General features: G+C 45.9%; 1 protein-coding gene and 1 long non-coding RNA gene across 6 annotated transcripts in view; one reads left to right on the forward strand and one right to left on the reverse strand.

Moving 5' to 3' along the window:
* GALNT2 (polypeptide N-acetylgalactosaminyltransferase 2) overlaps positions 1-23,007 on the reverse strand; it is a 189,184-nt gene that overhangs the window by 156,273 nt on the left and 9,904 nt on the right. The window lies entirely within an intron of this gene.
* Positions 8,088-22,539, forward strand: LOC140631831 (uncharacterized). 4 transcript variants are annotated; one of them, XR_012029335.1, is made up of 6 exons: positions 8,091-8,536; positions 13,385-13,490; positions 15,302-15,566; positions 16,951-17,138; positions 17,659-17,738; positions 22,217-22,539. It is a non-coding gene; the product is annotated as an uncharacterized lncRNA (long non-coding RNA). The 4 variants fall into 4 exon arrangements; XR_012029337.1 differs by lacking the exons at positions 16,951-17,138; positions 17,659-17,738; positions 22,217-22,539 and adding an exon at positions 8,879-9,143 and having other exon boundaries at positions 8,088-8,536; positions 13,349-13,490; positions 15,302-15,836; XR_012029336.1 differs by lacking the exons at positions 16,951-17,138; positions 17,659-17,738; positions 22,217-22,539 and adding an exon at positions 8,879-9,143 and having other exon boundaries at positions 8,089-8,536; positions 15,302-15,836.

A 23,007-nucleotide genomic window follows, 5' to 3' on the forward strand; every position in this document is an offset into this window, starting at 1 on the left:
ACTGTCACGGCTACCGCAATGTTTTCAACTTCTGCATTACTCGAGTGTCTCTTTGCAGTCTGCCCCACGGAATCTGTTTCCATCAATGCCTACGTGAAAAACTGCGTGAGACTTAGTTTGCTCTTTAAAAAAAAAAAAAAAAAAAAAAAAGCCACAAGCTGTCCCAAGTTCTCATACTAAGTGCATGTCATTACAACTAAGAAGCCTGTGCAGCCTTATGTCAGATCAACAAGCAATTTCCACCTCGCTCTTGCAGATATGAATACTTCAAAGACCCCAAATTGGGTATCAACTTTCCCCACAAAACCACATCTGCCACAAGCTCTTCCAGAAAATAAACTGGGAATTCTAAAACAAGAATTCATCTATTTGGGCTTATAATTTCAGAGAGACACAACTTCACTCTTGAGACCAAAATTACTGATTTATTTTGAAGCTGCAGTTGCCGTCTCCAACAGAAGCTTCCCCTGAGAATGCTCCGCCCCTGCATTTACAGCACAGAAGACCCATTTGCCCACCACCGAGTCACTCTGGAGACAATAAACCAGACACATCTGCCCCCGAGACACATCTGCCCTCAAGGGGCTTGTCTGGGCTCCCCTTGTCTGCCTTGAAAACAGTTAGGCTTGTTTTCCAGGTGGGAAGGGTGCTTCTTCTGAAACAACAGAAACAATTTTGAGCCTCGTAAGCCCTTAAAATTTACTAGCACCTAAAATTAGCTCCTCTGATGGACAATTTGTCTTTGCACTTTTACACAATGCAGACAGCTCACCAAGGAGGGCAAACAGTGCCTATGTCAACCAACCAAAAAGTGTCAAGGAACGAAGAGGAGAGCTAATTTTAGGAGGCAACTTTTCACTGCAGCCACTTCTTGTGCTTCTGTCTGGCACAGGGACAGAAGAGGAATACATACACCATCCCCAAAATCTCCCCTATGAACTTCTCACCACGCATCAACCTCTATTCCAGGCCAACCCAGTCCAAAGTGCCAGGAAAGGAATCCATATTATACAGCTTCTTGAGGAAAGAGGGGAAACCTCAGGAAGAATGGGAATCATTACACACAAAAAAAGCAAAGACAATAATCCATCAGATTCATAAAACCCACACTTCCACTTATGATACATGCTTTTTCTACATCACCCTTACATGGTTTATTTTTTTTTTTTTTCTTTACATGGTTTATTAAACACTTATTCCTAGCCCAGAGTTTGGCTGACCAGGACTTGAAAACCTGTTCAAACACCATTAGGATCATGTCAAGAATCTTTTAAGTCATCTAAAAAGGCATTGTCTTACCTGTCTTGACAAACTGGGAATATACCTGGCATGCTTGGGAATCTCAGCTCAACAAACATGCCCTGGCACCTGATACGCTCAAGAGCAGGCACAAACTGTCTGAGAAGATGTGTGTACCAGTGCCTGGACCCAGGGAGCACCTGACAGGAGCCGGCCACAAAAGCCAAAGAAGGAAAGCATGGTGGAAATGCTTGTATAACACTTACTGCCAAAGCCAGAATTACAGTGAGGTGCCCCTGTTGTAGAGCACATTCACGAGGTGTCAGGGGAACCTACACGTACATATACACACATACACCTGACCCTTGAACCACAGGACGCTCAAGGGCACCGCAGAGTCGAAAATCTGCATCGAATTTTTGACTCCCCCAAAACATAACTATGACTAGCCTGCTGTTGACCAGAAGCCTTATAGAGAACATAAGGAGTCGATTAACATACACTCTGTATATGTATTCTATATTGTACTCTTACAATGAAGCAAGTTAAAGAAAATATTAAGAGAATCATAAAGAAAATACATTCACAATACTGTGCCCTATTAGAAAAGATCTGTGTATAAGTGGGCCTGCACAGCTAAAACCGTGTTGTTCAAGGGTCAATGGTACATTGTGTGTGTGTGTGTGCATATTTCCCACACGTACACCTCCTAAATGTGTCCTACACCAGGGGTGTGCGTGTATACATCATGCACATATATATGTATTCCTCCACTTTCTAAATATGTACACACATACATAAGTATGTGTGTATACTTTTTTTCCCCATTTGAAAGTAGCCATTTATTAACTGACCAGATTATAAAAATAATCATGGTAGATACTTGAGTTCATCCTTCTAATAAGCCTATTGATCTGGTCTTCCCTGTTGCCAGCATCTCCACCTTCTACAAAATGGGTGGTCTTTTTTTTCATTTCCCCCCAGTGGAGAAGAACATTTGAAGGGCCATAAAAAGTTGTTTGCTTCTTTGAAACAATTTCCAACCATACAGATCTCATGAGTCAGACCCTCCATGCTGATGATGCCATATCTACCAGAGATCGGGCAACCAATGTGTTCTCTGCCATGGTAATTCACTTCTTGTTAACCTTGCCATAACCACGCTCGTAGATCAATTCAGTCACCGACTTCAGATTTGGGTCCCCCCATGCTATATATGGTTCCACAATCCTTAGCATGTTAACAAGCCTTGCTGAGCTTAACCAAGGTGCCATTAAAGATCTGGTGAAAAAAAAATAAAAATAAATAAAAATAAAATAAAAATAAAAATAAAAATAAAAATAAAAATAAAAATAAAAATAAAAATAAAAATAAAAATAAAAATAAATAAATAAAGATCTGGTGAAAGCAAAGAAGCTGTAACACTTTTAGAACCTGCGGGCTCACACCATTGAAGCCTCTGATCCTGATGACAAATGCCAACCTGGGTTCTGCAGGCACATGGAAATTGCCAGCTTTTCTTACCAGCCCCACCATTCAAACCTCAGTTCTGTACATCTGCCTATATTCCTTGTGGTAATGCTCAGCTTTTTCATAGATAAGCTTCCTCCTTGCCTTTTCGAAGCATCTTTTGGGCAAACTTTTTTCTCAGACACTTGATCTTCAACTCTGCAAAATTCCTTTGCTTTTTCTTATGGGTTTCTGGCAAAGCAGGAACCTTCTTTTTCTTCTCTTCTGCACCCTCCATGGTTCCAGCCAGAGAAGAGGCCATATATATATTTCTGTGTACACAAATATGCACGCACACGCACACACACACAGAGATTCTGCAGGGAGGCAGCGCTGCATGTTAGTTACACTTGTCTAACTTAAGAGCATTGTGACCATGAGTGAGCTATTCAGCTCTGTGGTTGCTCATTGCAGAATCAGGGGAGTCATGCCTACACCTCACAGGATTTGCTAATGTTGACCACAAACCCTGGATGGCCCAGTTCTGCACGGTAGCAGGCACACAGTAGGTGGAGAACCAAGGAAGTTTCTCCAGTGTTCTTTGGAGCCACTTGAGGAATATTAGCTACACCTTAGAACTTAGAAAACTGAAGCAGAATAATGGGGCACATTGCCTGGAATTGTAGCACGTTAAAACTACTTTCAGAACCTGACCCTTCATTTTCCAGTCGCTCATTGAGCAAAAACCATTTTGAACTTCAATTCTTCACCACAGACTGCATGAGAAGCTGGGATAAACCATGGGCCCTGCCCTCAAGGCACCTGGGTCCTAGTGGACAGGAAATAAATGCTATTAACTAAATATTCACATATGCAGCATCTGGGACATCAAGCCATGGATGAAGCAATTCCTTAGAGCCAGGTGTCTCATAACCCTAGAATGGAAAGAAGCTGAGAGTGATGGGAGCAACTGGCCTCCTTGCAAGCATCAGGCCCAAAGAAAGGATGGAGCCCTCTTGCTTGGGTCTGCAAAGCCATCTGCAGAGCCAGATGGAGGGAGACTCCAGGAACTCCTGCCTGGCAGCCTCAGAACATGGGAAAAGAAAAAGTCTCCTTCCAGGAACAAAGGCCAAAATACCATTAAGCTGTCCACAGTGAACCCTCTGAGGGCAGGGGCAGTTGCCAAAAGACTTGCAATGGCTGTGGCCACAATGGTGTAACATATGCCACCCCCGGGGTTTCCCTGCTGTCGTCTCCTGGGTTCCACAGCATGGGACATGTGAAGAGCTCTGACAAGGGGAAACAAGCCATCCTGGTCAGAGCTACAGAGCTATATGGACTTGCTGCAGATTCGGAAATGCACTAGTAGATTAATGCTTTCAAAAACCTTGCAACAAAGAATGCATATTAACTCTGTTTACTGTCCCAGACTCCCAAGACGTCTGATGTGATGTGCTCCTGCCATGCACCCCAGCCTGGGGCTCAGGGAACCCTGGAATCGCTATCATAGGGGTGTAGAATAGGCTGTATACATGACTGCCAATTAGCAAAATGGATAAAATTGGTGCCAGTAAAGAAAACAAACCAGGGCCAGGGGGCACTGAGACTGCTCCAAGTCCACAAGCAAGCCCAACAAAGCACATGGTGAGTTGCTTGTAGAAATGCCACCATCAAAGATGGCCAGTATGATACAGGAGGGTATGGAAGGCCACCTCTGCTGAGAAGGCAATTAAAAGTCTACGGTTAAATGGCACTGCTGAAGCTCAGATTCTCCTTTCACGTATGTGATTTTGCGCGATCAAGAACATCAAAACTCAACAGATGATTGGGTCTGTAACACCATACCAGTTAGAATTTCTACCAGTTAGAATTTCCCAGATTCATCTAGGACTGAAGTCCCTCATATCTCCTACAACATCTTGGGCAGTCCCTGGCATATGATCAATAAATACATCCAGGAAGGGGACATGGCAAATCCACAAGACATCTGGGTGGTAGCTTTGATGCCTATCCTCCTGGATTAATTTCTGTGTCCTAGAGAGGGTCTTTTTGGCTATGGCCAGCCCTCAGGGATCCTAGTAGCCTCCAAGAGCCTGCGGCCCACACAATGGCTAAAATATGATATGATCTGGAAAGTTCTCACTTTGGGGTGGACTGGGCTACCAACACAGCCTAGTGGACCAACCTGGTTAATCACTGGGAGGAAAGAAACTGAGGCGTAAGGTAGACACACAAGTTTGGAGGAGGCAGGTTTAGTCCAGTCCTCTAACACCCCTACCCTAAGCTGAGCTGTCAAGGTGTGTGGTGGGCAGAAGCCAAGCAGCCTAGGGTAGGACATAGCCCATGCCACCTCTGGAGTGCTGCTCCCTTCACCTGTCTTGTGAGGAGCCCTCCTGCCTGGGAGCTCATTCTTTGGAGGACATTGGGCCCAAAGTAGCCACAGTCAAGTCAAATGCTCTGGCACCCCTGCCTGGTTCCAGGGCCCTCAAGGTTAAGAGGAGCCATGCCTCACCTCCTTTTTCTTCATGCTGGATTTGTTACTATTTTGCACTCAACATCTGCCAATAAATATCTACACTGAGCCAAAAAAAAGATAGATAGAGAGAGAGAGAGAGAGAGAGAAGGAAAGAAAAAAATTATGTGCATATAGTCTAAAAAGTATACTATCCTACATTATGGCCATCAGACCTCATAGGAACAGATACAGCCAAGCAGAACAACAGGAAAGAAGAGAAAACTCTGGCATTCTTCTACAGGGGTACAGGACATCCTGCCACACTAACTCTAGAGAACCTGCATAATATTTAGATATGCCTTCAAAACCTCCTAATCCCACAAATAACACCTTATAGTCCAAGTCTGTGCTAAAAAGAGTGAGTGTAAAGTGTTTGAAGTTTCTAGAAAAACATGGTTATAAATGTGTACTTACCCAGAAGGCAAACAAGGAAATTCAGAATTTATCCTGGTTATTAATTACTAGCATTTATATACTTTTTTTTTTTACAAGGGGCACTCATACATATTAACTTATCTTTGATCTCTGAAACCAAGGCAGAATTAGCAGTATTATCTATTTTATAGGGGCCAACCTAAAGAGTCAGTTACACATGTCCACCCTAAACTGCCAACCAGTTAAGTACGATACAACATATTATTTGGTACGTTACCATAATTCTCTACTATTAAAAGAGATTTCATGGCGCATGAGTGGCTTGGTCAGTTAAGCGTCTGTCCAACTCATGATTTCAGCTCAGATCATGATCTCAGAGTTGTTGAGTTCAAGGCCTGCCTGGGACTCCACACTCAATGGGAAGTCTGCTTGTGATTCTCCTCTCCTCTGCCCCCTCCCCACTTGTGTGCACAGACAGGCATTCTCTCCCTCTCTCTCTCTCTCTCTCAAAAAAAAAAAAAATAGGTATTTCAAACTTTCTAATATCAAAGATAGATAATTGTTTCATTCTTAAAATTAAAATGTAAGGGACGATGTTATTTACAACAGCCAAGAGGTGAAAGCCACCCAAGTGTCCACTGACAGATGAACTGATAAACGAAACGTGGCCTACGTCCGTACAACGGAACGTTATCTAGCCTCACAAAGAAAGGGAATTCTGCTACGGTGTGGATGGACCTTGCAGACATACTGCTAAGTGAAATAAACAATCACAAAAAGACAAATATTCCACAATTCTGCTCATAAGAGGTCCCTAGAGGAGTCAAGTTGACAGAGACAAAAGAAGAATGGTGGTGGCCAGGGGCTAGGGAAGGGGAAACTGGCAGTTAGTGTTGAATGGAGACAGAGTTTCCGTTTTAGAAGACGGAAGAGTTCTGGAGCTCAAGGGTGGTGATGCACACACGACAATGTGAACATACTTAATGCCACTGAATAGCCACCTGTAAATATGGTTACCATGGGGAAAAAAAAGTAGTTGGTTTGCTGAAACATAGTAATCTCAACATGATAAAAATTTTATCTCCTGAGCAAAGTACCTAGCAGTTTAACAATCTGGATAAATAGTTCATTAAATTCAAGAGTCTGGTGAGGAACGTTATCGGTGTCCCCCATGACCCTGAGTCTGAACTGTGAAATCTCTATCCCCTCCCCACAGGCGTAGCTCTGGACAGTAACTTAGTATGATCCTGATGTTCTCACAACAAATTTAATAGGAAGAGGGAATCATTTTGTTTGCTTCTAAACAAACCATTCAGACAGAAATGAAGGAATTACTCATCCTGCAGAATCTATTTACCATCTGTTGCTGAAGGGGAAGTCTTCGCTGAATAAGGAGCCTGAGCTGGAGGACCTCAGAGTGAATTAAACACTTGCAGCTTCCAGGTCCCACTAATTCTACGCCTGTATATAACTCGGATCACACCGATTCTTCCCTTGAGAAGAAATACATGAAGGGCCATTAAGGAAACCCAACATGGACAGCACCTCCCCACCTGCACCCCAGGCTGCTAAGGATTATACAGAAGAGGCTGAAAAACTGAATTAATTATGAATTAAGAAAGACTCTGCTTGATGGATAACAGAAATCTCTCAAGTAAGATGAGAGTCAAATGCAGAAGCATTAAAGAGGTCCTGGAGGGGAGGTGGGAGAGGCTGCTGTGGGGCCCTCGGGTCAGCCTCCCGGCCCCCTCAGCTAGCATTGCCCCTAATCACCAAATCACTTCAGCAAATGACTAAGAAATTGGTAAGAAATTCTTTCTTCATAATTATCACAGATAAGTACGTATTTAATATGTTCGGTTTCACTAATTAAAATCTGAAAAGGTAATATTTTCTATCCTGGTGCAAGCCACACTGACAGGTTCTAGAATGAGAAGACAGCATAAATGCAAGCTGATTTGTAGGTTTTCTGAAAGCAAACCCAACTGAAGCCAGCCAGGATCAGTGAGAAGAATTGTGAGGGCAACTGTCTTCAGACCTAGGGCAGAGCCCACTCCCTCCCGCTCCCCAGCCTCAGGAACTCCAGGCACACTCCCGCAGAGAAGCCCTCTGAAAAAGCAGCGGCCTGGACGACAATGATTTATCAGATCTCAGGGCACTTTGGGCTGCCTGGGCAGTCCTTTTTTTTTTTTTTTTTTTTTTAAGATTTTATTTATTTATTCATGAGAGACAGAGAGAGAGAGAAAGAGAGAGAGAGAGAGAGAGAGGCAGAGACACAGGCAGAAGGAGAAACAGGCTCCATGCAGGGAGCCTGATGTGGGGACTCGATCCCCGGACTCCAGGATCATGTCCTGGGCCAAAGGCAGGCACTAAACCGCTGAGCTACCCAGGGATCTCCCTGCCTGGACAGTCCTGATGGCCCACCAGTGTCACTGGGCATAAAGGGGGCAGGCCTCTCTTACCAGAGGCACAGGCCCGTGGTTCTCCATGCCACCACCACAATGGAGTGTTCTATCCCCCGGGGAAACTCCCCTAGGCTTCTCTCTCCAGCAAGAGGGGCCGGGACTTCTCACAGCACAGTAGCCCAGCTCCAGGAGAGAAAGGCAGAGACTGCCTGGCCTCTGAAGGCTGGGCCTACAGAGCTCAGTGTCCCCCCTTTGGCAGTCCACTGGTTATGTAAGCCACCAGACTGGCCCAGACTCCACCAGGTGAATTCAGCATTTGGAGTAGGGGCATGCAGAGCAAACAGGGAGGAGAACCTGCCAGGACGTTGCTGCTGACCTCCTCTCACAACAGGACACCGGAGTCACTATCTCCTCTGAAGCCAGAACTACTTGGTTTTGTTCTGAGAAGTGTGCACTGGAACCCATCACGTGGAGACAGCAGTGGAGTGTGATGGTTAAGGGCAGGCCCAGCCCAAGGGGCCAGCAAGAGCAGGTGTCAACTCCAACACCTAAGGTAACTCCTTTAACCCCTCTTTATCTGGCAGTCTGTCCACAGAGGGGATGATAAAACTGCCTCATGCCGTTTTTATAAGGATTAGATGAAGTAACACATTACCAAGTGCTCAAAAGAGTCCATGGGACACAATCAGTTCTTGGGGTCACTGTTTTTATTTCCCGCTGGAGGGGCCACACCAAAGTCTGTCCAAGCCACAGAATGCACAGATGCAGCCCCACAGGTCTGCTGACCACTGCCACATTCCATACCAGTTCTCTGCAGGCTGGATACATAGAAGAGCCAGGTTCTGGGTCCCCAGCTCGCGCTGATCGCTTTTTCTCTCTCACCCTGTTCAATCAGAGACAGATAACAAAAATCTGGGAATCAGAACACCTCGGGCAGAGGGGCCAGTTTTTAATCACAGTGAAAACCCAGAAACCAGGAACCGGAACCATATGTGACTCAAGCCCTACACTGAGAGCTTTCTCCACATTGCTTTAATCCTCGCCACCCCAATGGGAGTTAGGAGCACACCTAACACAGGCTAGGTTCCACGTGTGAAGCTGTTTCGTCTATAAAGAGGGTATCAGCCCCCCACAGACCTGTACACAGAACAGTACTCGAGGTTAGTTCCCGCGCACCTGGCTCTTTAGCTCCTTTCCTCGAATTGTTTAGTTCTATTTCCTATTTGATGGTTTTTACTTCTACTACATATATTCCTTTTAACATCAGATGTTCTGGGAAAATGTGCAGATTTAAATCAAAAGAACAGTAACATTATAATTACCCCCCCCCTTCTAAGTGACAAAACTAAGGCTACGACAGATTGAGGAGCTTACACGGCCCGAGTTTACACAGCCAATAAATGGTAGAGGGTGGATTCAAACCCACTTATCAAAAGCCTGCCCTCTTGGCAACTGCCTCATGTGCCTCTCAAGGGTGAAGTGAACAGGATGAGGTGCGTGACCCACAGACCCCTGGGTCTCACCCATGACCCGTCAGGGCTGCAGAAGGCGGGCCTTAGACAGAGGCAATCATTCTCTCTCACAAACATGAACTCCATGTCCTTGCTTCAGCTTTGGGCATTGACTTAAATAAATGGCCACATGCACCTCTCTGCATTTAGTTTTTGATATTTTTTTTGTCCAACTGACACCATCCATTATGATGTGCAGTGATCTTTAAAGTCCAGTATTCTCATCAAGTGTAAAGGCTACGAGATGTTTGTCTCTCATGAGGAAGTGCTCCATTCTGTTAGAAAACGAGGACGATGTAACTCAACATGTTTCCTTCGGCTACCAAGATCCAACTTATGCACAACTGATGGAACTTCCCTTGGTCCAGTATCAGCGGACTTGTTAAAAAGCTCGTGAGCACTGAGCTATGCTGTTAACCCTTTGGGTCTCAGGCTCCTGCTCTACATATGGGGATAATAATACCCACCAGGCAGGATTATGTTGGGGGTTAAAATCAACACAGATGGGCAACACTTACCCAGTATCTGGCCCCACAGAGATGCTTCATGTTCATTCTCCTTCATTCTTCAATTCTCCTAGCACTTCGGTTTTCTTCTCCTCTTTCTCCCCACCCCTGCAAATTATTGGGCCCTAGATTTTTAAGCTCTTGTTTTAATGAGTCTGTGTTTATATACAATATACGCATTTTTTATGTGCTGCCTCAAATCTTTTTTGGAGTGTACACGGCTTAAATACACAACAGCCATGATCTAGATAGTTGAAGGAAATTTCAGAGTTGTCACATAAGGGGCATAGAATTTAGTGATAAGGTTGGAAAATGTCACCCTCTGAAAATAAAGCCAAAAAGAACCAAGAGAATGAATGGCATTAGCCATCTGGGGTGATCTTTCCAGGAAATAGCTCACTCTAGCTGATGACTTAGAAGTGTAGCTGATGAGAAAAGAGTATGTCTCAAATCTCATAGAGGAATCAAAAACAAAATCTCATCAGAATGACTTGAGCAAAAAATCTATGGAACGTAACATAAACCGTAATCTAATTAAGTACAATATGTCTCAGGAAATAGTTCTGCTGGCTGAATACTAAAGAATGTTGGCAAGAAAGTCAGATGTATCAGTCAGGATCCAATTAGAATTCAGATGCCACATGAGCTTTTTAAACAGTGGGTAAAAAAAAATAAAAAAATAAAAAAAAAAACAGAGGGTAGCTTTAACAGGAATTGTTAACTAGGTGTAAAGTTGTTAACTAGGTAACTGAGGTATCAGGGCTGTAGCAACTGCAGAACCGGCCAGCGCCCCCAGGACTGGGGGGACGAAGGGGAGAAGTTGGAAGGACTGACCCTTACAAACTCAGAGAAGAGGCCCTGATGCCCAGAGGACAAGGCAGAGGCCATGAGGCAGTTTGAAAGCTAGATTCAGCTGCTGCAGGTGAAGTGGGCAAGTGTCCCTGAGGACTGCTCATGGGAAGAGGAAGCCTAGGGGAAGGACCAAGTCCTTTGCTGGTCCTTTGACTGCCCCCTACCCACACCTGGCCTGCCAGGGAGCTGCTGGCAAGAGCAGAAATGAGCTGGCATGCAGAGTACTAGCTTGGGTATCACAGAGCAGAGTCTGGAAGGATTTGGGGCTGAGATAATACTTTCATAAATTGTACACTGGGTTTTTGTGAAAAATGAGTCTCCACTGCCACCTTAGGGAGAGGGTATTGATTCTATATACAGAAATATCCCCAGAATGGTGAAGGCCAATTCATCAAGCTTCATAGGCATAGGGAAATAAGCCTACAGAAAACATAGCTGCTCCCCCAGCAGTGTTGTGGTTTCCTGATTACATGAGCCCCTAGGAGCCTTCTTACAACAGCATGGTTCTCGTCATCAGTTAATAAACTGTCAATCTTATTTACCAAAATTTTACAACCCTGATTCACGGAAACCCCAATCTTTGATTGATAAAAATTCCAAGGTGAACTAATCAAATTGAGTTTCAAGACCTGTAAAACCCAGAGTGAGACCCCAGACCTGTGGCAATTCCTCTCTCAAAGCTCTTACACAACTTGGTGGCTTCTGTTATTTTACCTGTGTGTTTGACCACATGTGATTTACACATTGGGAAATTTATCAGGTATTCTAAAGACAATAACTGAAGTCTCAACTGTTTTTACAAATTTGTTACACACACACACACACCTGTGCAGAATAAAGAAAACAGATGCAAAACTTCAACCTCCCCGTGGATAAACCCATTCATGGCATTCCTAAATTCTAGCCAGTTTATCCTTCAACAGAGAAATCAGCCGATGTTCATAGATTTCAGAAACCTCAGAACCACGGGGACCTCCCTCCCCTTCCCTCCCAACTCAGCTTCTCAACACACACAAAGTAAATCATACTGAGTTGATAACAATAGGGAGACAAGGACAGAAGTGCTACTGGAAGGTCCTCTACCTTCAGTTCAAATGGGCATGTGTGAGACTGTGGAGGGGAAGCAGCCAGGCTGCTGTGCAGAGTGCTTAGTAGCACTCACCAATTCCAGGTCAGACTGGGACAGACAGCTTTGTTGATATCCCCCCAGAAGATAAGTGGCTAACAGGCAGCCTAACGACAAATGTCAGTGTCCTCTAATCATGTAAAAGTTCCCAACACTCCCAATCAGCGGGTACATGATCCATAATAGGTTGTCTAGAATGATTTTTTCTGGAGATTTACAACCACATGGTCACTGACACTCAACATTATGGGGTCAAACCTCCCTCCTCAAAACAAAAACAAAAACAAAAACCCATAAACACAACAACAAAAACCACCAAATCCAGAATAAAAAAATACACAAAAATAGGGATCCCTGGGTGGCGCAGCGGTTTGGCGCCTGCCTTTGGCCCAGGGCGCGATCCTGGAGACCTGGGATCGAATCCCATATCAGGCTCCTGGTGCATGGAGCCTGCTTCTCCCTCTGCCTGTGTCTCTGCCTCTCTCTCTCTCTCTCTGTGACTATCATAAATAAATTTTAAAAAATTTAAAAAAATACACAAAAATAAAACCCATGATTGCTCAATGACCGAATACCCTACTCCCTGTATCACTCAGTCCAGAGCCTATAAGAAAAGTTACATTTTCTTTAAGCTCTAAACTGTCACTCTGGTATCTTTTGATCATTATTTTCTATTGCAAACAGCAAGCTTCTTGGAGATTCCAGAATAACTAGTTATAACTAAAAGCCTCATTCAGTAATCCAATGGGCAATCCATTATATGCTCGTCAATATTCAACTCTAAATCAAGCACCCACAGAGAAGACCCAATTCAAAGTCCACAAAACTGACCAAACATATATGCAAGGACTCCATGATGCTTAGCAATTATGGCCAAAGATGGAAACTCTCAGTAATTAACCTTCCTGACCACTGTTTCCAAACCTGACTGCATGCGAATCAAGAGTGGGGAGCTTCTTCTAAAACATTCTTCAGCCCTATGGCCCAACATTCCAATTTAATTGGTCTGGGGTAGTGACTGGGTGCCTGTACTTTTAAATCCCCCCAGGTGTTCCTCCTGTGTGGCCAGATTGAGAAACACTGGACAACAGTTTGCAGGGTGGGCAGGTATGAAAGATGTAATAAGCTGCAAGGAAAACCAATTAAAAGACACAGGGGAAAAGCAAGGGGGGGGGGTGGGGAGAATCAAGAAGATAACAGAGTCCAAGGCTACTGCAGTCCTCGAAATTTCATTTGAAGCCAGCAAATCAAGTGCAATCAATGGACAAATTCCTTCACTCCACATATATTGCCTTAGTGAAATTACTAATTAGTACTGGTCCTCAGATGAGGCAGCTCTTAAAATACGGACACTATGCATGTCCTAACAGGCCACGTCCCCTCCTCTCCGGGGACACTGTGTACAGGTTTTGAAGGGGCTGTGCCAGATGCTTGCTTGGAGCCTGCCACGTGAAAGAAGGGGACAGAAGCCAGCTTCAAACCAGGATCTTCATTTCCACCTTCCCTGGCAAAGTACGTTTCTCCCTGTAGTAGACAAAAAAGTACGCAACCTACGCAAAGTAACCTTGCATATCTAATGAAATGACATACACACCTTTTCAGCCAGGAAGAAGCAAAGTTGTGGGAGTGTGTGGCTGCATGTGTGTGTACACACAAGTGTATGAGTACATGTGTCTGTAGCTGCAGACAGAAAATGACTGAGAGCTGAGTTAACAACACACACACACACACTATATTGAGCACTTTCTACCTACATGCTGGGGCACAGGTTTATACTACGTGCTTGACAGACAACATCTCACTTAATCCTTGGAACAAAAGAGGTCTTGTTATTTCCATCTTACAGGGGAGGTGACAGAGACTTAAGGAAGGTGCCTGTCCAGGGACAGACAGCAGTAAGAAGGGCTTAGACTGGACCCAGATGATGATTCCGAAGCCCAAAGCTTCCCACACCACCTCTCCATACACACTCTCAGGGTTCCCCAAAAGCACAAGCAGCATGGCCAACACACAGCTGGGGAGAAAGTGCTGTGCCCTAAATCCATGTTATTAATGATAAGTTATTAACTGCTCCTAGGGCTCCCATGCAGGAGATTCAGTCTGCAATTGGATCCTCATTTCTACAGAAATTATGTCCTGGGTGGCGGGCGGGCGGGCGGAAGGGGTTGTAATTGAGGAGGAGGAATAAGGAGCAAAGAGGGAAATCAATGCCCTTGGCACACAAAGAACTCACTTTGCAGCTGTTTTCCTCCCCAGACAAGGAGAACACCCCCAAATAGGTCAGAGACAGGAAGCTCCAACCTCCAAAGGGGAGCCAGCTGTGCTGCAGGACAGTCTCCCTCCAGGCTTGCTCCCCCCCCCCACCCCCCGTTCACCCTCTTCCCTTGACATGGGCAATATTCCAGCCACCCACACCCCATTCACCCACCAGTTGTTTAAAAGTGAATTAACCACTCCTCGGCACAGGGCAGAGAGATGCGCAGGTATCATTAATTATCACTATCCATTCTAAATTCTTGCTCAAATGACTCCAGATGCCATCCCCCAGGGTCTCATTATTCTGTACCTCCAAACACTGCAAATAATGGAGGACAGAATTTTCTCGGTTCCTAAGCATGCCAAGTCCTGGAGTAAAACCCTTTGTTGGGTCTCTACATTGCACAAAGGCGGACAGAACTCTGCCCTGTGGCTCAGCACACTTCCAGTGGCACCCGCATTCCTCCCTTACCTTGGTGGGTTGGCTCCATACACTTCACAAATTGTTCCAGGCATCCCAACAAATGCTCCAGAAGAGTCTGCCCCTTTGGCAAGCAGTGTCCGATGACCTCAGGGACACTGACTGAAGTGTGACCAGGCTGTGTGCCGACTCAGTGGCCCCCACATTTCACAACACACATCCACCTCCACCCTATCTGTCCGATGCCCTAAACCTCCCATCCTCTATTACCAGAAGTCAGTAGTATTATCAAGTTTTATTTATTTTATTTATTTAGACACAGTTTTATTTTATAAGTGGCCATCGAAGGCACAGAGCATTAAAATAAGAAGTCAGAGGTAGCTCCCAAAACTCAGGAATGTAATGAATAAGAGAACAATGGATGCCTAATCCCTAGCCTATCAGCGTGTCCACCCAGAGACTATTTTAACCTAGGTGACTGCCTCCAGATTACCATCCATGTGCAGAGCAGTTTTATGATTTGATGAATTGGTGGAAGGAGAGTTCACAATGGAAAAACTTTGCTAAATACAACTAGAAGGAACTAAGAGGGTTTAAAAACAATTGATAATTTTATTGTTCATTATCTCTCTCTCCTCTCCTTCAGCATCCTGGCGTGGTCTCCGTGCGCTCCTCAGACGAGGTAAAGCGGCACCCCCACTGATTAAGGCCCAGTGATTTAATAGCACACAGATACAGCTGGGGCCTGTTTGGCTGCAAGAGCAATGCAGCATTTCTGGAGGAAAAAACGCTCTAGGATGCACTGCACTTGAGGAAAAGCCAGATTCACACCCAGAAAGGAAGGTGACTCCCCACCTTGACCATGTCTGCCAGACCACAACTGTTACAGACCAGAGACAGTGCATAAAGGGGTAAATGACTTGTAACAGAAGGCTGGGTCACCCGGCAGGGAAAAAGCCCAGGGGAGGGTGGGGGCAGGGGCCAGCATGTGCTGTATAGCATGGCATGTTTACCAAGCAGCAGACCCTCCACAGAGTCTGGGCTTGCAGCCATTCTCATCACAGTGACCCCAGCAGTCTGAGACTCATCTCACTGACCAATGGTCACAGAGCACCAACTGTGTGTTGGGTGCATACTCAGGGAACCCAATGACACACACGAATAAATTCCTAAGTGCTTACCGACCTGGTGCCTCCCTTGCCCACTGTGCTTCCATTCACCAGCCTTCTTTTTGCTTTTAATTGCCCAATCACACCAAATTGACTGGCCTCAGGACCTTTGCACATGATTCCTCTCCATCCCTTCCACCATGTCCTCATGGCTGTATCCCTCCAATCATCAGTTCTTCCCCAAATGTCCCCCCTTCAGGACTCTCTGCTGGTTATGTGAGTCCCCTTGGAGCACCATATAGGGCTATCCAGTACCGTTTTGGTGGCCTTCAACCTGCACCTCTCCCAGAATGCAGATTCCCAAGCCCACAGGGCCCTCATTCCCCAAAGCCTCCCTCAGTGTCAACACACCATGATTGTTAATGCATCTCTCTAGGAGGGAGGAGGGCAGGGAAGGGGAGTAGCTAAGCACATGCCAGCCCTCAAGACGCTCACAGCCTGTAGGATGCAGGCATTCAAATATTATATGGCATGGCTCAGCAGGCTGGGGAGGTCCTGGGTGTCAATACCAGCACACAGTTAAGGACCCAGGGAGACTGGACAGCCTTGGACCCAGATAGCCTTGCTATCTGCTGGACTAGCAGGATTCTGGGGCTGCAGACCTTCTCCCCCAAGGGCACACAGCCCAGCGTTCGGGGCTGGTGAGAAGAGCTCAGACCAACACCCGACCCAGTCTCTTTCCTCCTTTGTCCTGGGCACCACTTCCCTCTACTTACACACAGATCAGAGGACAGGGCAGTGGGGCTCCTTCTTGGGGGAAGGCCTAAGAAATGCCCAGAGGGATCCTCAACACTTCATACACACACAGGTAATGTTGGTCCGAATCATTCCAGAGACACGGAGCACAAACACAGTGTGTCCCGTTCCCCCCCATTACCCCCCACAAGAAACTAAATGCTGAATGTTGTCCATCTCTTAAACTCCCTGGGCACCATTTAACAGCCCAGACAGCCTCTTTAAGGGAAAGAGCAATGCCTTAGAACGGGAATTCTATATCTTGAAACATCTCAATGTGCTGTATCAGAGGGCTGCAGACAACCTTTAAAGGTCATCTCTTAGCCTGGCTCCCGGGCTCCATCATCCCAGCTGCCTAATTAGCACTTAAATGGGTATGTTCCATGCACAGGCCTTCCTGAGCGTCAGGCTGGGCAAGGACTGGTTTCTAGGCTCTGTCCCCTATTTCTCTGTGTGCGGACCTCCAGAGCCAGGACGTGCCTTCTCACAGCTCGACACTCCCTTCTTGCTTCCAATGGATAGTCTTTCCTCCTTTATCGAATATTAGTTGCCCATATCGACACTCCCTTCTTGAAACAAGTAAGTACTGCAGACCCTGTGGAAGGTCCCTAAACCAGACTCTCCCCCAGCTCAGCCCTGAGGGGGAGGGACGAGGAGAGCCCACCTCGGGGGGCCAACAGAGCACGGGTGGATCTCCAAGGGTGCGCCAGCTCCAGAGGCCCCTAGCTGACCAGCCTGAACGTCGTGGACTGGGAAGGCAGGACTTAAAGTCAGACACCCATGAAATTGCCATCCCATCAGCTCACTCCCTCAGGCCATTAATCCATTAGGTCTGCTTTGTTCTCATGCCCCTGGGATCCACACAGCACTTTGACCAATCACGGAACCTTAAAAATGTAACCCAAATGTGACACTTCTAGCTTCGCTCAGCACCACAGCTTCCATTATAAATGGGGCCCTCCCTAGATCCACGTGATTTCGTGGGGCCCAAGAAAGGGAGCCAGACCACAAAGGGAGGGAAAGTTTCCACCATCGGGGGTTCTGCACCTGATGTCATTTCTAGTCCAGTGAGTCATACCATGACATCACCACCCACTAGGGTGTCTCCCTCCAAGCAAGCCCCCTCGTCTATGGGAGAAGCCCAGAGCCGGCACCAAGGAGCATCTGCAAGAAAGGAGGGTGAGTACATGTGCCAGTAAAAATAAAAGTAGGCCTTCGCTAAACTGGTCAGGCACCACACCAGCAGCTCAGGAATTTCCAAAAATCCTTTTTATGGATGAGGAAATGGAGGCCAATCAGAATACCAGCAGCATCTGAATGTGGGCCTGCCGCCAGAGCCAGGATCTTTGAGTTATCATAACCAAACATCAGGAATTTTGTATAGATCATACTTCTTAAAATCATCACACAGTGTATCTATTAATCTACAATCTAGTCATAAATTGTCTTAATTAGAGGCAACAGAGAAACCACACGAACACCGTGCTAATTGACAGAACTAGTCCTGGGCCCTCCCGGGGTGGGGGACTTTGTTTCATTGCCACAATTATTAATTTGTCTTCCACTTGTCACTCACCTACAGTTTCAAAAGCAAGTCAGAAACTGAACTAATGAAACTAAAAGAACGTTTACTAATTAAAACCTTGTGGAAAAGTTTTCAAATAACACGTTGCATTCGGATAATAACAGCTCAAGATATTGAACAAACCAATTGCCAATTAGAGTTAAAAAATTAATTATACAGTCACAGAGTTAAAAACCACATCCTGGTGTAATTTGCAAAGATGAGAGATTAAGGGGTAAAAGTGGGAAATAAGCTCTTGGTAACCACGTGCGGGAGAAGGGGCCTGCCGCGGCCCCCAGAGCCCGCGCTGGCCGCCCGGGGCCCTTGCCCCACTCACCCCGCCGCCCCGGGCTCAGCCTCCACGCTGGAGAACGAGCAAGATCTGTGGGAATCCCTCCCGGCCTCACCCCCCTTCCACGGTGAATGTTCCAGGCCAGGCCCGTGGAGGTGGAGGGGCTCTCTGGGAAAGGAGGCTCTTCTGCTTAACCACGGCAGAGGGAGGCCAGCTCCAGTGGGCACAGAAGCCCCAGGCTGGTGAAAGCCAGCCACGGCGGACAGCCCCAGCCAGCTCGGGGTGCCAGCACCTGCCACCCTACCAGCCCAAGAGTTTGTGTCAGCACCAGCAGCTAGGGGCACTTAGCACGTAAGTTCCAGGCCCCATTCGGACTTATTCTTCACTGAACAATCCGATGAGCTACATAAATGAGGAAACGGAGGAACAGAGGAGTTAGGTAACTTGCCTGAGTTTCCACAGCTAACTGGAAAAGCCAGACATCCAACCCAGGCCTAAGGCCGCCGTGCCACATGTCCCCTTAGGCGTGTCGCCCCAGAGCCAACTGCCCACAGAAGACTTCTCTGCACAATCTCTCTGGGCTCCGCAAGACCACTTCCCGAGGCTCCAACATGGATTTACTGAGCTGTCCTGGCAACCGCCCCGGAGACTCAGTCCTCCTCCAGACACTCAGTACCCCTCCGGACACCAAGCAGGCTGCGCTTACCGGTACCCAGAAGTCCTCCCTCATCACACACAGAACCTGGGTCACCAAGACTCCACTCTATGGGCAGCTCAGACCCTGAACCCACTCTAGCCCTGCACAGAGGCCTCCTACCCTCTGCTGAAACCTAAAATAAAGTCTCACAGTCCTGAGGAGAGCTCTGCTTCAAGATACCTATGACACAGGTGGTTAGGACACCAGCGCTTTCTAGTGCTTGCGTGAAAAACTAGACCGATGGCATCATCAGAAATCCCATTCTGGGGCCAGTGCAATGTGGCCAGGAGACAAGCCTCCGCGGCCCTCACGCGGGGATGCTCCACAGAAGGCCCCACCGTCTCTGAGGCCTGCACACCCACCCTCAGGCTGGCACTCCGATCTCCTAAGAACCCAGGCCGCTCCCCCTCCCAGCTCACTGCCAGCTCCCACACACCAGCAGCTCTCACTGAAAAAGGTTACCGAGATGATCCCCAGCCCCAGCAATCAGCACCTTCCAGGCCTGCAGCTGTAGCTCTGCGTTCATACACAAGAAGCCTGTTTGTGACTTGTCCCTGACTGCAGCTCTAAGACCAGGACAGCCACAGCTGACTTTCTCCAAAGCCGTATCTTAGCTGGGGGACCATGACAATTCCAGCCACGAAACTGCTGCCATGTGACCTGGGGGGCAAGTTCACCACCTTGGGGCCCGCAAAAAACCACATGCGTGAGTGCGGGAAGAAAACTAGCTCCTGATGTTCTTCTGGGCAGAGAGAAATGAAAGAAACGAGCACTGTCTCTAAAACTGTTTCGGGCATCTCTGTGACAAGGCTGATACAAATTTGAAGTACTAGGAATTATAGAATTATACCTTCCAGAACACATGCATTATCATACATTTGTCACAAGTCGCTCATTTACAAATCTGATGTAAAATATGAGGTGTTAGCGATAATATCCTGCTGGAGAAACAAAGGGGAATAATGTGTATTTATTAAAGGTCTCCCACCCTGGCTTCCCAAATCATCCCCAGCTCCCACTAATGGACTGTTTATTCCAACAAGCAAACTGCCCAGGATGAGTGGAAAAGCTGGCAGAAGGACTAAACATAGAAACGTGCTGTCTGCCCACTCACACCTGTCAAATGAGAAGGATGGAGTCAACATAATATAATAACCCACCAAATTCAGGTGGGTGACAGGGTCTCTGGGCCACCGAGCAGGCTGGTTAGGTGTAAGCAAACTCACAGAGCACCCTAAACTGACACTCTACCATCAAAATGATCACCAAAATTAGCCATCTCCTAGGAGTTTAAATAATTTTTTTTTAAAGATTTTATTTATCTGAGAGAGAGAGAACACAAGCAAGCATGAATAGGAGAAGGGCAGAGACAGAGGGAGAAGCAGACTCCCCACTGAGCAAGGAGCCAGACAACATGGGCTTGATCCCAAGACATCAGGACCTGCCTGAGGAACACAGACACTTAACCGACTGAGCCACCCAGGCGGGCCTAAATAATTTTCATAAAAGAAATGGTATCAAACATAAGAATATTTTCCTTGTTATACGGGTGCCAATTCCAAGATCTTAGGCAACCCTGAAGCATCCTTTGGAAGAATCACCACTAGACATTCCTAAATTACAGAGGATACACAAGGCTGATTACGTCTTTGCTAACTATGATACTGTGATTTACAAGAAATACAAATTTCATCCACAGTTCCTGGCTCATGATTCCCCAAACCCTTGAATTTCCTGGGAGCAAAAGGAGCATCTTTTCTCATAATACTTTAGTCTCTGTCTTCTGTTCCTGAAAACTCCTTACAGCCAGAAAGGTGAAAGAAATGTCTCCTAATTTATAACAAGCCCCCTCCCACAACTGGGGTTATGTTAATGAGGTGACTTTTGAAAAGCACCCGGGGAACCAACCACAGGACTAGAGGGCTGGAACTTTCCATCCCCTGATTTCTGGGGGTGGCTGAGGAGGAAAAGACTGAATAAATTACCAATGGCCAACGATTTGATCAGTCATGCCTTTGTAACAAAAACCCTAAAGGAGGGGGTACGGAGAGCTTCCAGGTTGGAGAACCAGAATGCTTCCTTATGCCACCATGCCAGGCCCCAAATTCCATGAGGACAGAAGCTTCTTTGTTTGGGACTGTGCCCTGCGTATCTCTTCCTCTGGCTGTTCCTTCATATCCTTTGATGTTCTTTGTAATAAACCAGTAATCTAGTCAGTAAACAGGCTTCTTGAATTCTGTGAGCTGCTCTAGCAAACTAATTAAACCCAAGAAAAGGGTGATGGTAACCTCTGATTTACAGCCAGTCAGTCAGAAGCACAGGGGACAACCTGGGCCTGCAGCTCTGGCGTCAGAAGTGGAGGAGAATCTCATAGGACTGAGCCTTTACCCTGCGGGACCTGGTGCTGTCTCTGGGCAGACTGTATCTGAATCTGACCAAACTGTAAGACACTCAGCAGGTGTTGGGGCATTGCTTGGTAGAACCTTCCCTGTGATGCACATGCTGGAAACTGAGAGCAGAAACCTTCCACTGACTCTGTCACTAAGCCTTCAAGTTGCTTTTTAAAAAATATTAGTTTTCACCCGGTTTGCTAGTTGTAGCTACGAACAACTGTAAATTTCTTTTTAAAAACATTAATGAGGGATCCCTGGGTGGCGCAGCGGTTTAGCGCCTGTCTTTGGCCCAGGGCGCGATCCTGGAGACCCGGGATCGAATCCCACGTCGGGCTCCCGGTGCATGGAACCTGCTTCTCCCTCTGCCTGTGTCTCTGCCTCTCTCTCTCTCTGTGACTATCATAAATAAATAAAAATTAAAAAAAAATTAATGAAATTTTCAAAAGTACACAAAAATAAAATAGTAGGATGGACCCCAGGTAACCATCAGCCAAATTCAATAACACATAGCCCTATCTTATTCTCCCATAATTTTCCCTCCAGACATGGTATCATTGCATCCATAAACACTTAAAATTGGATTTACAAAAGATTAGGATTTTCAAAAAACAACCCCAAGATTCCATTAATAAAATTAATAGTGATGCTTTATAGTTCATCTACTATTCAGTCCCTATTTGACTTACTTCTATTTTTTTTTTTTCTTTTTAGGTCTTTCTCTAGTTGGTTTGTTCAGTGATCCTGAGCTCCATGAAGGAAGACAGAGTATCTTGCTCACTTCTGCAGATCCCAGAATTCAACAGGGTAATTTGTAAATAGAGATTGCTCCAAAGTGTTTGAGTGGGTTTGTGCTCATCACTGTTCACCTCTCAAAAATAAAAAGTAAAAAAATAATAATAAATAAATTTAAAAAAAGAAGTAAACTTCTGTTTATATGGATCCTGAGAATTAGGTCATTACCAGCACATGGTCAAACATACAACAGACTAGCAGCAAAGTCTACATGATGCATGTCAGTGGCCTGGAAGAAAATCCCAGAAACAACAATAAAGCTCTCACAGTCCTCAGAAACCAAATCAAGTGGAGAAGTAGATGGTGAATTGGGAAATCAGAAAATATTCCCAAATGAGTAAAAAACTGGCTAACTCTACATAACTGCCAAGCTACATTAAAAGCCCAGAACCAAGAGCTTTTAGCGCTTTCATTGATTTTTTTTTTAATGCTGCATCACCAAAGGTCTTGGTGGCACAGATGACTTTGAGGAAAATTGGCACAAATATCTTGGGGTCAAAAACTAGATACTGGAAAAGTTTTAGGAACACCTTACCCCTACACTTCATGTGTATTTTCCTTTTTATCTATGTACAAGAGTGATATATGGAAAAATCAATGTCTAATTAAGTCTAAAAGAGCTCTTTAAATAAGTAGACAAATAAAAATGTTAACTGATAAAGAAACCATGTGTCACAGTTCAATGAACAGTGTTTTTTCCTTGCCTACTG

This window comes from Canis lupus, chromosome 4 (genome assembly GCF_048164855.1).
Source record: "Canis lupus baileyi chromosome 4, mCanLup2.hap1, whole genome shotgun sequence".
In the NCBI taxonomy this organism is placed as follows: domain Eukaryota; kingdom Metazoa; phylum Chordata; class Mammalia; order Carnivora; family Canidae; genus Canis; species Canis lupus.